Raw genomic sequence first — 6225 nt, forward strand, 5'->3', positions numbered from 1 at the left:
TGTTTCATCCATCTCCATTTTTTTCTTGCTGAAACGTTTTAAAGCAAACCCCAAATATGTTACTTTCAACTTCATTATGCATTTCTTTTAAAAAGGATATTTTCCTACAGAATCACAATACTATTATCCCATTTAACAAACGAATTCCTGGTTATCATCTAATACCAAGTCCATATTATATTTCCCTAAATATATACATATGCTTCTTACATTTGTTTTCTTTTTCATTCAAGATCTAAAGTCCATATGTTTACTTTGGGCATGTGTCTTAATTCTTTTAAAATTCACATCTGAATTAGTTCTACCTTCCATCCTTCTCTTCCCCTGCCCCTCATATAGTCAACTAACTGAACAAATTGGGACGTTGTCCTAAATGTTCTACATGCTGGCTTTGTCTATTTGTGTCCCCATTTTATTAGTTTCTCTAGCCTTATATTTCCTGTAAAACTTGATGTTACCTCTAAAGGTTTGATTAGAGTTAGGTTTAACTTTGTTGGTAAGAATCCTTAGGTGGTGCTGTATACTTTTTGCCATACATCAGGGAGCATATAACGTTTTTGATGCTAAGATTGACCAACGGGTTTAATACTTGATAGCTGAATCCCTCCATGTAAACTTTCCCACTGGTTTTTAATCTGATAGATTCAGCCACCGATGAGTTTTGCCAAAATCAACTATTTCAATAGAGGTTGTAAAATTGTAATTTTTCGAATTCAGTAAGTTTTTCACATTTATTAGTTAGAATTCCTCTATAAAGAAAAACTTTCATTCATCAATTTAACAACTCAGGGCTATTCGGTTATCCTGAAATGTAGTTTGTACAGGAAAGACAGACTATTTAATTTTCAACATAATTGCCAATTTTCAGAAAAAGCAGTTGTGCCTTAGGTGCCATCAATGGTAACCATCTTACAAAATGTGATAGCCATCCTACAAAATGGCTGGCTGGGCCCTACTGTCCAACATTCACATCCTTGTGTAGCCCCCTTCCACATTGTACCACGGTTGGTTTGTGTGACTGGATGATCTGGTAAAAGTGATGCTATGTTTTTTTTAATTTGTTTTGTTTTTTGAGACAGAGTCTTGTTCTGTTGCCCAGGCTGCAGTGCAGTGGCGCCATCTTGGCTCACTAAAGTCTCCACTTCCTGGGTGTAAGTGAGTCTCCTGCCTCAGTTTCCCAAATAGCTGGGACTACAGGCATGCACCAGCATGCCCAGCTTATTTTCATATTTTTGGTAGAGATGGGGTTTCACCATGTTGGCCAGGCTGGTCTTAAGCTCCTGGCCTCAAGTGATCTGCCTGCCTTGACCTCCCAAAGTGCTGGGATTACAGGCATGAGTCACCGCACCTGGCTGATGCTACATTATCTCCAATATTAGGTTATAAAATAATCTATGACTTCTGTTTTGGTCTCTTTTTCTTTCTTAGATCACACAACCGTGAGAAAGCCAAATGCCATGTTGTAAGGAGAGGCCCATGTGGTGAGGAACTGAAGCCTCCTGCCAGCAGCCACATGAGTGAGTTTGGAAGTGGATCTTTCTATGTTAGTAAAGCCTTCAGATGACTGCAGTCCCAAATGATGTCTTGGGTGCAACCTGAGGATATACGCAGAACCACCAGCCAAGCTGCTCCCAGACTTCTGGTCTGCAGAAACAGGGGAATGGTTTTGAGTGAGGAAACTGCAGCCGATGTTTGGTTCTACGTTTTAGGATAGTGCATCAGTTGATAACTAATGCAGAATTTTGTTTTCTGTTTTTGCACATCTAATGTGCACTAATGCACAATCTTTTTGTGCAACTAATGCAAAATTTTTTCTTTGTGCACAACAAGTGTTCTGCATCAGTTGATAACTAATGCAAAGTTTTGCTTTCTCTTTTTGCATATCAGTGTGAACACATGGATTTAAAAAAGTATATTCAATGAGTCTCAATCAATTGCAGTCGTTATTCTTTTTAATGTTCAAATTATTTCATCTTTGATCAGTGGGAGTCCCTTTATTTTATCTCCTGTGTCCTTTTCATCCAACTTTAAGTGTCTTTGCCTTTTTCCTTTATGGCAAGATAAATGTTTCAGACACACGTCGTACATTTCCTGCCTCAGACCTTGAATCAGCCATTTTTCCAAGGTGTTCTGGTGCTTTCAGTGGAGGCAAGGATTGCATACCTTTGTGAATAGTCATGGTTAGCTGCTTAAAAAATGTATCAAAATGAGATAAAATTTGCTTAAGTATGAGATTAAATCCAGGCTACCCCACTCACAATATGTGTGTATCGTACCTTAGACACACCCTAGTTTGTCTATCTACAAAATAGGTCCTGTGTAAATACCTAAATTTCAGAGCTGTTATAAGGATAAATAATATGGAAATATAATGTGTTAAGTTATGGAAATCACTTAATACAATGCCTGGTATCAAATTTCATGATCAGAATAATTGCAAACCTGGAAGATACTATAATGGAAATGAGGCACACTTTCTTCATTTTACACTTGAGAAAATTGAGGCCCAAGAGATTAAACACTTGCTTGAACATACAAAGGAGGATAAAATTAGAAGAGAATCTAATGACTTCACACTCTTGGATCTCATACCTAGGCTACTTTGGATATAAATGCAGCCTTTCCAGCCCAGTTGGGTCTTGTTTATTCAACGACAAAGGAGGTAAGAAAACACTTGGCACAGTACTAATAAAGTGGTATTATGGGAAGTGCAACAACTTTATATTGAGAAGATTTGGTTCCTGATTCTGCAACTTGTTAGCTATGACACTGTGAGCAAGTTACTTAATTTCTCTCTGTCTTAATTGCTGCATCTGTAAAATAGCGAAAACAAGTCCCTTATGCACAAGTTCATTGTGAGAGGGTTAATATACACATATTGTATATGAAAATGCTTGACCATATTACTTGCTGAATAAAAATCATTATACAAAAATAATTTCTTCAATCCCCCAATTTTATAAATTTTTTTTCTCGTCTAATGGAAATTGGCATTTTAAGTAGAATGATCCCTAAGGATACTAAGTCTATAATTTTGTAAATGACCTCAGTGAATACTGTGCAAAGGCACTGTGCAAGGAGCTACAGGGGAGATGCTATGCATGGTCATCTACTCTCTAGGCTGACTGGGTACAGTCTTTCTTTCCAATGTTAATCTACTTAACAGTAATAATCTCCAGTTCACATATTTTTGTGTGATACATTCATGAAAGACTGCTATACCCTTTGCTGTTATAAAAATACTTCCACAGTAGACCCTTAGCATATACTTCAATAATCTTGTTCGATTGACAGACATTTATTTACACTATTTGTTCTTGGCTAACCACAATCGCTCATAAAATATCTCCTAAAATAATTAATACTGGAATTTTGCCAAGGATCCATGTCAAATTTTTCACCCTGTTAATTCCACAGTCCACCTTCTTACTTTTTGAAAATTTGGATATTTGTCAGACTTGGGCATTTGTTGCACTACTCAAAAATGGACTTCAGGGATCCTGTGGCCAATCTTCCTGAACTTTAGGATGCTTTAAGCTGGGCATGAAAACTTGTAGTTACTCTTTTACTATCTTCCTTACGTAAATGTTTGTCCTACTATTCTCAACTTGAAGGTCATGACACTTGATGGAGATATGAAAGCCTGATTATGTTAAGTAATTCTATGGCCCTTCTGCCATCTGTCAAAATTACAAAATTCATTTCCTGGGGCTTTTGGAAAAAAAAAAACAGCAAATATTTCAGGCATATTAAAGAGTAATATAAAGAACACTAAACATCTAGCTTAAGACATAAAAGGTTATACACACAATTAAGTCACCGTGTTTACTCCTCACCAATTCCTTCCCCCTTCCTTCGCAGGTTAACTACTATCTTGATTTTGATGTTATTATTCCTATGCATGTTTACATATTTTTAGTACATATGTGGGTAGCCACAAATATTATATAGTGTAATTTACATGTTTCACAAATTTTATACAAATAGTTTCACTTTGTACATATCCTTTGAGCTCTAAAGACTTGATTTCATTTTGGTTCATATTTTTGGCAGGAATACATTATAGGGGTTACTATGTAATTTGTACTCAACTTTACGGTTCTGAGATTTATCCTTCATGAAAAATGTGGCTCTAGCTCATTCATTTTAACTGCCATAGACAGGTCTTTTCATTTTCCCTCCAATAGTCTTTTTAATTAACCTGATGGTTTTTCAGTTCAACTCAGAACTTGCTAGTATTTTTTTTTGTCTTTGATATTTCATTTAAAAAATATTGGCAATCTTTTTGAAATAATTGTTTTCTTCGAATTTTCCCTTCTAAAAGGGTAATTTCCCGTAATTTTTGGTAGAAAGTTTACATTCTAATGTGGGAAAGAACAATCTAAAAAGTATTTACTATGGTACACGGAGGAAACTTAAACGCATATTATTAAGTGAAAGAAGCCAATTTGAAAAGGCTACATTCTGTATGATTTCAAGTATATGACATTCTCGAAAAGGCAAAACTATGGAGACAGTTAAAAAGATCATGTATGTAGCATCTTAAACAAGGAAAAAAAGATCAGTGGTTGCCAGGAGTTGGAAGGGGAGAAGGATGACCAGGCCGAGCACAAAGGAGATTTTTAGGGCAGTGAAAATACTATGTATGATAATGTAATGGTGGATGCATGTCGCAATACATTTGTCCAGACTCCAGGTGATTGTCAATGTAGGTTCACCCCTCTAGTTGGGGATGCTGAGAGTGAGAGAGCTATACATGTGTGGGAGCAAGAAGTATGGGACATCTCTGTACTTTCAGCTCAATTTTGCTGTGAACCTAAAACTGCTCTAAAAGATAAAGTCTAGTTAAAAAGTATTTATTACTTCCCCAAACTTTTAAATATATCTTTTGTGTTTAACCTTATTACTTACATATATAGAACACTTTTCTGTTCAAGGTTCTGCTCATAATCATTATATTGAAACATAACATGATAAAAATATATTGTAGAAAAATATCACATATTGGAAATATGTTTTTGAAAATACAGGATACATTACTTATAACGTATGCTCGTTGGCCCTCATGACTAAAAGTTATAGCACATTTAAATGTATATGACCCATGGTTCTTTTTAAAATATAGCTACTGAGAAGAACCAAATGGTGATATATCAGTAAAAGCTGCTTTGCGTCAATTCTTTTCAGACTCATTTCAATTCACTCATTCAACAAATATTTCTAAAAGCAACTGTTTTAAGAGTTTGTAATAACATGAATGTACAAAACGGTTAAAGAACTCTGCCCCTTGGAGTTTACATTCAAGTAATTCTAATTAACTCGTGCTTTCTTTTTCTTTTTCTCTTTGTACACTGAAGAGGATAAATTTCATATTTAAACTAATCTGTTCCCCCAAAATGGTAACAGTCCAACACTGGCCAAGCTGATTCAGACAGCACAGCTTCCCGGGCTCTGTGGGGCTGGACCAAAGAGAAGAGTCCTCCGCGGGTGCTAGAAGAGCGAGGCACGTGTTACCATGGAGGCTGCGGAATGGAAAAACGTTCGGTTTCTTGTTTCTTAGCCGCGTGTGGGGTCGTGGTTCCTTCGACTTCGCCTGGGGAGAAGGGGGCGGGAGGGCCTTGGGGTATACTTTGGCCACACAGTCGGCAAGCTGAGGCCGCGGGCCCGCGTGGCGGCGTCGGATCCGGGCGTGGAAGCCCCTTTGCTGGAGCTTTGCTGGAGCTCTGGGGCGGGGCGGGGAGGTGGGTAGAGAGGGTCCCGCCTGCAGAGGCATCTTATTTTTAACCTCTTCTCGGCTGTTTTTCTCTCCTCCATTTGCTCCTTCTCCTTTAAGCCATCCTTTAATATTAAACATTAAAAAAGGATATTTGGCAAACATTTGAATAGAGCGCGCTTATTCTGGGTCAGGTGTCGTTTTAAATGCTTTATGTGTGTCAACTCATTTAATGCTCAAACAATCCAATGGGGTAGGTATTATCATTATCCCAATTTTTAGATAGGCAACTTGAAGCCTGGAAAAGATAATAAACTTGCCCACAGTGTCACAGCTGGCGAGTTGAGGATGGGACACCCAGGCAGTGTGGTGCCCGCATCTGTGCTTTTTTTTTTTTTTTTTTTTTTTTTTTTGCAGAAAGGGAATAGCTCTATTGCCCAGACTGGAATGCAGTGGCATGATCACAACTCACTGCAGAGTAGAATGTCTTCCTCTCTAACCCACGTTCTCCC

The sequence above is a fragment of the Mandrillus leucophaeus genome, unplaced genomic scaffold (genome assembly GCF_000951045.1).
Source record: "Mandrillus leucophaeus isolate KB7577 unplaced genomic scaffold, Mleu.le_1.0 Scaffold392, whole genome shotgun sequence".
In the NCBI taxonomy this organism is placed as follows: Eukaryota; Metazoa; Chordata; class Mammalia; order Primates; family Cercopithecidae; genus Mandrillus; species Mandrillus leucophaeus.